The 9,617-nt window shown below is 38.8% G+C and overlaps 1 non-coding gene across 1 annotated transcript; it reads left to right on the top strand.

The window, feature by feature from the left end:
- Nucleotides 1-1,870: 1,870 nt before the first annotated feature.
- Nucleotides 1,871-1,942, top strand: TRNAK-UUU. The gene has a single exon. It is a non-coding gene; the product is annotated as a tRNA-Lys (tRNA).
- The last annotated feature ends 7,675 nt before the right edge of the window (nt 1,943-9,617 follow it).

Here is a 9,617-nt window from a genome sequence, read left to right as displayed (position 1 = left end):
AGGTGCCAGGCGGAGCTGTGGGAGCCATATTACCCAGCAGGCTCTGCGACGAGCAGTGGTAGCTCTGGGCCAATGGCAGCGCAGGACTGGGATCCCGTGTAAGGGGCGACTTCCGGCAGCGTCCTCGTGGCACTCGCATTGGCTGCGTCTGGGTTTTTTCCTCAGAATCAGTGTTCCGCAGTCTTGAGCAGACTCGAGGCCTAGGAGCAGGGATCCTGGGGAAGAGGCTTCCTCCCCGCCCTGCACAGAGGCAGGGCCGAGTGTAGACTAGGCGGTGGAGGGGAGTCTGCTGAGCCGTGGGGACCCTCTCTGGTCTCCCTACCTTGCACCCCCCGGGTCCCTGCAGAGGGTTCAATGGCGGCGGCAGAGGCGCAAATGGACCCGACACTGGTGAGTGGATGGCCCCTCAGGCCCTCTGGACCCCTAGCCATGTAGTCCTGGCGCCCCATGTGGAGGATAGTGTAGTCTTGGATGTCTTCGCTTCCTCTAATGCTGCCTTTGAGTCTGAGGGCTGTGGAGGCTGGTCAGTCAGTACCAGCCAGGCGTCCTGAATTCAGGCAGGGGTTGATCTGCAAGGTTCTCAACTCAGTAAAGCAGTCAGCTGTGGAGGCGTGTCCCAGGCACATGAACCACTAGGTGAAAATGCTGGGAGGTGAGGCCCAACCGGGTGGAATTGCGGATCTCCATTTTGTGTGTTGGGAACAGAATGCACCGAGAAGTCAGGTCTGGAACAGCAAGCTGAGGAGCGGGGCCTCTTTTTACGTTGGTGGGAACCGTGGAGGATTTGGAGGAGAGGAGGGAAGGCATCTGTTTCAGGGTTTTAATAGGCTTCCTCTTGCCATAGAGTTGAGAGCAGACAGGGTGAGAGAAGTCAGCATGAGGGAGGGGGCTCGCCGCAACCCCTCAACATACGTGAAACCCTCTGTTCCACATAAGTATCTTCAGCCATCCTCCCAGCCCAAGTGTGTACTGCAGGTGTGCAAAACGAGTTTCGGAGCCCACGGTCTGGGTTCAGCTCCAGGCTTTGCCAGTGCCCAGTATTAGGAAGGTCTGCTAAGTCCAGAGCCCCTCAGTTTCCTCAGCTGTGAAGTGGGGTTAATCGCAGCATCTTCTCTCCGGGGTGACTGGGCGTGAAAACCACTAAATGCAGCACCGTGCACCCAGGGAATGCTCCAGAAATGCTGGTTGTGGCTATTCCTTACTCTGATTTCTAGGGTCCAAGGAGCCCTTTTCCCTGGTCTTGTCCTTTCAGCAGTACAAGCAGGAGAGAAATGGAACATCTCCGAATCCCCTCTGTCCCTGTGCCATCTGAATGGACTGAGCCTTAGGAAGGAGCTCATGTAACATGGGAATTTCAGCGTGCTTTCTAACCATGCCCTTCCCAGGGCTGTTATCCTAAGCAAGTCTTGTCGGTGCCCTTGTCTTGCATCTCTTGGGGTTAATGAGAATAGTAACATTTCCTCCCCTTGGCTTGAGGTGATCAGAGAAGGCACCTGTGTGGTATGTGTTCCCTAGTATCCAGCACTGGCCAGGTAACATCACTCTAGACGCTTCTCTGGGAACAGAGGCCCTTGTCCTGTGATGATCTTAGGGGCTCACCCAGGGGACTCTAGCCCTGGGGTTTCCTGGGTCTTGGGCCTGAATCTAGTTGAGACTTCGGGGAAGAGGGAGAGCCTGGGGACAGATGCACTGTGGGTGCAGTATTTTTGGAATGACCTGCTCCTCTGCTCAAAGGGCCCTTGGGCAGGCTAGGGGCCAGGAAGTTCACTGGATTCATGTTTGCAGTTGCCATGTATTCACAATATGCAAAATACAAAAGTGTCTTGCTGCTCACAGCAGTAAAGTCATTTTTCTCTTTAAGACACTTTGAGGGGGTATAGCTCAGTGATAGAGCACATGCTTTTTGTGCATGAGGTCCTGGGTTCAATCCCCAGTACCTCCTCTAAAAATTAATAAACCTAATCACTGCCCCCCCCAAATAAAGTAAATAATACAATAATAAATAAATAATTAAAAAAAAAAAAAGAAAGAAAAGGCTTTGTGGCCAGGATTATTGGTACTTGGACTTGGACTGACCCAGTGTAGTATGCTGAATCCCTGGGCTCTTGGATATGTTAACATATGAAGCAGAAAGTGATTTTACAGATGTGATTAAGTTAAGGATTGAGATGGGGAGGTTAACTTGGGTTATTTTGGTAGGCCCAATTTAGTCACAAGGTTCCCTATAAGAGGGAGGTAAAAGGATCAGAGTCAGAGAAAAGATGATGTGATGATGGTGGTCAAGGTCAGAAAGAAAGAGAGACTGGAAGAGACTATGCTTGAAGGTGTAGGATGTGGCCATGGACCAATGAGTTCAGGCAGACTCTAGAAGCTGGAAGAAGCAAGGAAATGAATTCTCCCCTGCAACCTCCAAAAGGCATGCAGTCTTGTGATTTGACCTTATTCCTTCTAACCTCCAGCACTGTAAGAGAATAATTTGCATTGTTGGGGCCACTAAGTTTGTGGTATTTTGTTGCAGCAACAGCAAGAAACTAATGCACCCAGTCTGTGCACGACCTATTAGGGGCACTGGGCACAGTGATTGATACCCTAAATAGAGTGCATGAAGGATGGAGGAGAGGTGATTGTTTTCAGAGGGACACTGGAAGACAAAAGCAACATATATACCATATTAGTCAAGCAAAATATGATGCTAGGCAATCTGAAAGTCAGGGAGAGAACTCTAGAAGTACAGTTGGAAGAAGGGAACTGGGACCCTTCCAAACAGAATTAAGAAGAACTTGTTTTCTCCAGTATTTACCCATCTTTTGCAAATGTCTTCCCCTGAGAGGGAAGATCTTATGAAATGGTGCATTATTATGGCAGATGTCTTAGGATGAACCAGTGATACTTATCCTTGCAAGGAAGAATCAGTCACACTTGGCCTTGTAAGGCTTATCTCTATGAACTAACGTATTTAGATAAATAGTTATTCCTAAAGTATTCATTTCTAACGCAAAATGTTTTCTATATGGCTTGGGGAAGTGAATCCATGATATGTATATTTAGTCAAGGTAGTTTGAAGAAGCTAGCTAGTTTAAAGCTAGGGCCCAAGATGAATAATTAATTTATATTTTTGAATAAAGCCAAAAAAGGGGTATCTCTCCCACTTCTCTATTTTTCCATAATCATTTTTAATTCAATTTTTTCAAACTACACTTTCTTGTGAAAGATAGCAATGATTTTTGCCACATTAAAGCACCGCCTTTTCTCTCACCTATTTATTATTGAGATAGAGTTGATTTACAATATTATATTAGTTTCAGGTGTGCAACTTAGTAATCCAAAATTTTATAGATTATACTCCATTTAAAGTCATTATAAAATACTAGCTCTATTCCCTGTTTGTACAATATATCCTTGCAATTTATTTATTTTATACGTAGTAGTTTGTGCCTCTTAAATCCTATACCTCTATCTTGCTCCTTCCCCTTCCCTTTCCTCACTGGTAACCACTAGTCTGTTCTCTATGAGTCTGTTTCTTTTTTGGTGTATTCACTAGTTTGTTTTATTTTTTAGATTCCATGTATCAGTGATAATATACAGTGTTTTCTTTCTCTGTTTGGCTTGTATCACAAGGCATAATACCTTCCAGGTCCATCTATGTTGTTTCAAGTGGCAAAATTTTCTTCTTTTTTTAGCTGAGTAGTATTCCATTGTATATGTATACCACATCTTTTTTCATCCATTCGTTTGTTGATGGATAGTTAGGTTGTTTCCATATCTTGACTGTTGTAAATAATGCTGTTATGAACATTGAGGTGCATGTATCTTTTCAAATTAATGTTTCCAGTTTCTTTGGATATATACCCAGGAGTGGAATTGCTGGATCATATGGTAGTTCTATTTTTAGTTTCTGAGGAACCTCCATACTGTTTTCTTCAGTGTCTATACCAGTTTACATTCCCACTAACAGTGTAGGAGGTTTCCCTTTTCTCCACATTCTCACCAACATTTGTTATTTGTGGTCTTTTTGATGTTAGCCATTCTGATGGGTGTGAAGTGATTCCTCATTATTGTTTTAATTTGCATTTCCCTGATGATTATCGATGTTGAGCATTTTTTCATGTGCCTGTTAGCCATCTGTATATCTTCTTTGGATATATGTCTATTCAAGTCTTCTGCCCAGTTTTTAATCAGGTTGTTGGTATTTTTGATATTGAGTTATATCATCTATTTATATATTTTGGATATTAGCTTAACCCCTTATTGATCATATCATTTCCAAATATTTTATCTCATTCAGTAGGTTGTCTTTTCATTTTGTTGATGGTTTCCTTTGATGTGTAAGAGCTTTTAATTAGACCCCATTTGTTTATTTTTGCTTTTATTTCCTTTGCCTTGGGAGATAGGTCCAAAAAAAAATTGCTATGATTTATGTCAAAGAAGAGTGTTTTGCCTATGTTTTCCTCTGGGAGTTTTATAGTTTCTGGCTTACATTTAGGTCTTTAATCCATTTTGAAGTTATTTTATATATGGTGTGAAAAAATATTCTGATTTCTTTGTTTACATGTAGCTGTCCAGTTTTCCCAGCACACTTATTAAAGAGACTGTCTTTTCTTTATTGTACATTCTTGCCTCCTTTGTCATAGATTAATTGACTATAAGTGTGTGGGTTTATTTCTGGGTTCTCTATTCTCTTCCATTGACCTATGTGTCTGTTTTTGTGCCAGTACCATACTGTTTTGATTACTGTAGCTTTGTATTATAGCCTGAATTCGAGGTCCATGACACCTCCAGTTTTATCCTTTTTTTCTTGAGATTGTTTTGGCTTTTTGGGGTCTTTTGTGTTTCCATACACATTTTAAAATGATTTTTTGTAGTTCTATGAAAAATGCCATTGATATTTTGATAGAGATTGTGTCAATCTGTAGATTGCTCTGGGTAGTATAGTCATTTTAACAATATTGATTCTTCCAATTCAAGAACATGGTATATCTTTCCATCTGTTTTTGTTAGCTTCAGTTTCTTTCATTAATTTCTTATAATTTTTCAAGTACATGTCTTTTACCTCTTCAGGTAAGTTTATTCCTAGATATTTTATTCTTTTTTTTATAGAATTGTAAATGGGATTGTTTCTTTAATTTCTCTTTCTGATAATTCATTGTTATTATTATTTTTCTTTAAATCAACTCATTTTTTACCTTTCCTCAAAGAAAAGGTAATTATAAAAGTCAGTACATAATAATTAAAATAAATAGTCTGTCACCTAAAATCATGTCATTTACCACCAGTTTTTCAGATTTAAAACTTTTGAGTACTCTTTTAGTTCACAGACAAAACAACTTTAGTTAACTTTTACTCTAACTGTGCGAGGAATCTAAAAGCTAGACATCAGCCTTTGGCTTCCAATAAAGGCAGAATAGGTAATTTGGACTAGCTTTAAGAATGTAAAAATGGTTGGACAAAATATGAAAATAATCTTGCAGTAAAGAGCTACCAAGACTGCAAAAAATTATGGGACTCAGATTCAGAATACATAAATCCAGAGAGATGAGCTCAGAATTTTGGGCTGATTTTCCCACAAGGATATTTGCCAAATCCAGTAATGTTGATTGAGAACCTGAAAAGCTGAACAGGTATTTCAAGAAGACTCATGTGGTTGGGGGAAAAAGTGGGAGGAAGGGGGTCCCTGATAATCTTCTAGGGATTGGGCTGGCAACCCATAAATCCATCCATTACCCAAGTAAGGGTGTATAAAAATTAGTGCTTTCAGATGCTGAAGCCAAGCTTCAAATAATTTCAATCCCTTATTTTATTAAGCAAATCCAGAATTGTAGTGTTCATAGTCCTTACCAGAGGTAAAGATAAATTCTCTTTAGAGACAGATAACATCATCATAGGCCTCAAGTTACATCTATTATTTTTAATTTACAATATCTGGTACTCGATCAAAAAGGCATATGAGTTAACTAGACAATATTACTAAAAAGTATTAACAGAAACAGATCCATACAGGGTTTGGATAATAGAATTCCAAACTACATGTATCATTTGATTAAAGAAATAAAGGACAAGATCTAGAACTTTTACAAACAACTGGAAATGAAATGAAAATAAATGTGAAATACAATAGCTGAAATTAATGATTCAAAGTTTGGACTTAACAGAAGATCACAGACGACTGAAGGGAGAATTTTTAAAAAACAGAGCAGTAGTTCAGAAGAAAATATCTAGAATAAAGTACAAAAGAACAAAAGATTGGAAATACTGAAAAAATGAAAGACACAAAGAAGATATTAAAAAAGTAATATATATTTTGTTAAGGTTACAGTAGTAGGAGAAAAAGGGCAGAAGAAATATTGGAAGAGATAATGGCTAAAGATTTTTCCAAAGCTGATGAAAGACATCAAGCCATAGATTTGATAAGCATCTCCTTAAGCAAGGTAGATATAAAGAAAATCACACCTAGAGACATCATGGTAAAATCGCTGAAAAGAAATGAGAAAGACAAAAATATTTTTTAAAGTAGTCAGAATACAAAGGTAAAAATTAGAAGAACAATGGACTCCAGAAGATAGTGAATATTATTTTCCAAATTACTGAAAGAAAATAACTTCAAACCTGGAGAAAATGAAGATTAAATAAAGACTCTTTCAGACAAATAAAAACTGATAGAAATCATCACCAGAAGATCTGCACTAAAGGAAAAAGGAAATAGTAGAGTTACTCAGGTAGAAAAAGATCCCAGATAAAAGCTTAGAGATGCAGGGAGAAATGAGCACTGAAAGGGGTAAATCTAAATAAATACTGACCATATGAAATACTAATACTATATAAACATAAAAATAAAATACATATACTTTTAAATTATGTAAGACAATTTAAGTTGAGAGAAGGCATGAATGGAGTTAAATGGTTGTAAGTTCTTTCCATTATCTGGGAGGAGATAAAATACTTTTTATATTGGACTTTGCTAAGTCAAAGATAATTATTATGACCTCTGGCAATCACCAAAAGGATGTTAAAGTACTGCTGAAACTATGAAAATAATGAAACTGGGGTTTCGAGTTTAAAAAAATCAATCTGAAATAAGAATGCAAGCACAAAAAAGGAACATAAGATAATTGTACAACCAACCCAACAGCAGTGAATACTTTTAGCTATTAGATTGTGATATCTAAATACCAGTTTCCACTGAAGGAACAGGGAATCTTTGAAAAATATCTGGTTCAAGGAAACATTCAAAACTAGCTTTGTCATAACAAAAAGAATGCCATCAAAGACTACTGAGATTGTGTCAGAGGAACTCCAGAGCCAACCTGAACTGATCCTCACTGGTTTAAAGTTTGAAAATTTTATAATGAATAAGAATAATAGAATCAAATATATTAAAATTCATCAGTTCAAAACAATATTTTTAAAAAGCCTCCAGTAAACGTAGAAATTGCCTTTCAGGATACAAGAGCACCAACTCATTCTAAATAATGATAAATATAGGGAAAGAATCAATCATTTATTGTATTTTCCCCACAAAGACCACACCTCAGAGTAACCAAGTGGTTGATAAAGAGAAATTCCTCCCTATAAAAGTATATTAACTAATCAAAAAGGAATGAGAATTAGGAAATCATCATTTTACAACCTTTAATGAATTAATGGACCCGTGAACCAACTATCAATGGTCCTAACAGCACATGAAGAAAGGCAACCAGATATCATATTCCTTCTAATGGAAGCATAAAGCAACTCTGATGAAGTAGTCTTGCCTAAATAAATAAATAAATAAATAAATAATCAAAGCTGAATAAGATTAGGCTTCTAGATATTATTATCAACTTATAGGAAATAAAGAGACAAACATGTTAAAAGACACCTTGAGAATATGAAGTAGACTGTGGGAAACTCCGTTAAGACAAACACCCTGGTTTCTTCAGCAATAAAGTTTCAAGGAAAACATAATTATAGTAGGGAGCTATAAATTATTACAGACTTAAAAGTCATGTTAGCTGATTGTAATTTTGTTCTTTAGATCCAAATTCCAACAAAAGAAACTTAAAAAATAATATTTATAGTCCAATTGTGGAAATATGACATGGAATGGATATTTGATGATATTAAGGAATTATTGCTAATTTTTTAGTTCTTATGATGGAACTGTGGTTAGATTTGAAAAGGAAAATCTGTATTTTGGATATATACAGTAAATTATTTACAAACAAAATGGTCTGATGGTTAGGGTTTACCTTAAATAATCTGGTGGGAGAGGGGAAGGGAGAAGAAGTTTCAGAAGAAACAAAAAATTACATGGTAATTTTTGGAGCTCTGTGATGTGTACATGGGGGACTATGGCACAATCTATTATAGTGTAAGTAAAGAGAGATCTGACTCCATACCTTGATGTTTGACTACTGATCCCTTTTAAGCCTCACCCCTCCCTCTTCCTGTTGTACCATACATCGGGACAAGCTGTAGGAAAATCTGGTGTTCCCTCCTTTGGCACTCATAGACGATTCAAATTACACAGATCCCTTTGCAGGCATGCGAGTTCTCACCCCACCCACTAACCATTGTAAGAACCCAGGCCAGCCTCCTTTCTTTCCTCTCTCAAGTCATTTCAAACCTGCCTGAGGGGTCTGTCCTGTTCTCCTCAGAGAACTTAGGTTGAGTGGGTAGCCAGCCTGGGGAATTCCACTTGCCTTTGGCATCTGACTCTTGTTGGGGGCGATGCCCTTGCACCTGTGGGGTCTGTGCTGACTGGGTGTGGTCAGTCTCAGATTAGTGTCGTAGTGCCCATGACACCAGACAGGTGTCAGGATAACTCCTCATTCACTTCTTCCATAGAGACATCATGATACACATCTTCTTTTCTAAATATACCTCACAGAGGGACTAAGAAGTTTCTTTTATGCAAGAAAAATATGAATGTTTGGGTAGATCAGAAGTCATAAAAACAATGAAATGATTCCAGAAAGCAAGCCATATCTGGGAGCTTAGAGGAAGCAGGGAGACAGCAACACTGCACTGACTCAACTCCAGCCTGGATCACTCTTCCAGATCCCTGCTTTCTTTCTGACATGTCACAAGTGATTTTTTTAGGCACTGAGAATTCCAATATTAAAAGTCACTTCAAGCAGAAAGCAGAGGAGTATAAATTAATCCATCCATGCAACATGTATTTATAGAGTGTCAAATAAGCCAGACACAGTTGGAGACACTGAGCATCCAACTGTGGCCAAGAGTAGACATAGCCTCTGGCATATGGGGCTTACAGTTTAAAAAGGGGTTTGTTGTTGGGCACTGGGGGATAGGTCCAAAAAAGTAAGCTCATTAAGTAATTAAAATCTAAAATTGTGGTAAGTGCTGTAAAGAAAATAAAAAATTAATGGAAAGAGAGTACCTAATCATGACCTTAGTGCTGATGAGCTGGCCATGTGAAGAGCAGAGGAAAAAGCAGAGGAAAAAGCAGGGCCAGCTATGGTGGTGTAAAATCTGTGCAGGTGCTCAGTGCCCTGTGCTTAGAAGGGTTTTGAGCTTAATAGAGAGTTCTGCTGTCTCCATCTTTAAATTCTTACTAAGTTTTGAACCACAGCACCTGCCTGCATTTGAATTTTGCCCTGGGCCCTGCAAAGTATGTA

Source organism: Camelus ferus, chromosome 3, assembly GCF_009834535.1.
Source record: "Camelus ferus isolate YT-003-E chromosome 3, BCGSAC_Cfer_1.0, whole genome shotgun sequence".
Classification (NCBI taxonomy): domain Eukaryota; kingdom Metazoa; phylum Chordata; class Mammalia; order Artiodactyla; family Camelidae; genus Camelus; species Camelus ferus.
Note: the sequence above shows the minus strand (reverse complement) of the source record. Positions and strands in the feature narration are given on the sequence as shown.